Source organism: Mandrillus leucophaeus, unplaced genomic scaffold, assembly GCF_000951045.1.
Source record: "Mandrillus leucophaeus isolate KB7577 unplaced genomic scaffold, Mleu.le_1.0 Scaffold2, whole genome shotgun sequence".
Lineage (NCBI taxonomy): Eukaryota > Metazoa > Chordata > Mammalia > Primates > Cercopithecidae > Mandrillus > Mandrillus leucophaeus.
The window spans coordinates 4,913,545-4,914,382 of NW_012102031.1; the positions used below are offsets into that span (position 1 = coordinate 4,913,545).

The window sequence follows — 838 nt, forward strand, 5'->3', positions numbered from 1 at the left end:
TATTTTTTTAGTAGAGACGGGGTTTCACCGTGTTAGCCAGGATGATCTCGATCTCCTGACCTCGTGATCCGCTCGTCTCGGCCTCCCAAAGTGCTGGGATTACAGGCTTGAGCCACCGTGCCCTGCCAGTAAATGCCTTTTTACAAAGCCCATCCGGCACCCCATAAGATACAATATCAGCCAGTCCCCTCTCTCCCCAGGCCTCCTTCATCTAGACCTCTGTTTTGGAAAAGCTTTCCCAGCTGCCTGGGGACTGCCCCACACTAACTCAGCATGCCCTAGGCAGATGGGGCAGCCATCCCTAGACCACTGAGGGCCTCTCATCTCCTAATCCCCCCTCCCACACACCTGACAGCCGCATGCTCCTTCAACAACTATTTATTGAGAAGCTACTCTTTGCCAAACATGTAGTTGGTAATGGGGAGACAAAGGTGAATAAAACTCGTGGAGGGTCAGTGGTCATTGCTCTGGGCTGGAGAAGGGGACCAACTCCCAAAGGCCCCTATAAAGCAGCAGTCCGCTCTGTCCCAAGCTGATAGGATCTACTCTGCCATTCCTTGTGAACATGAGTTTTCTCATCTGTCTCCAAGGGGAGGGGGTAGTAATAAGAAGCCAAGGAAAATGAAGGAAGATAGGCTGGGTGCAGTGGCTCACGCCTGTAATCCCAGCACTTAGGAGGCTGAGGTGGGCAGATCACCAGAGTTCAGGAGTTCGAGACCAGCCTGGCCAACATGGCGAAACTCCATCTCTACCAAAAATACAAAAATTAGCCAGGTGTGGTGGTGCACACCTGTAGTCCCAGCTATTCGAGAGGCTGAGGCAGGAGAATTGCTTGAAC

At 52.3% G+C, this 838-nt stretch overlaps 1 protein-coding gene across 1 annotated transcript in view; it reads right to left on the reverse strand.

Annotated features, from left to right (window-relative positions):
- The window catches only part of MAFF (v-maf avian musculoaponeurotic fibrosarcoma oncogene homolog F), a 13,641-nt gene that overhangs the window by 3,911 nt on the left and 8,892 nt on the right, over nucleotides 1-838 (reverse strand). The gene's annotated exons all lie outside the window — the stretch shown is intronic.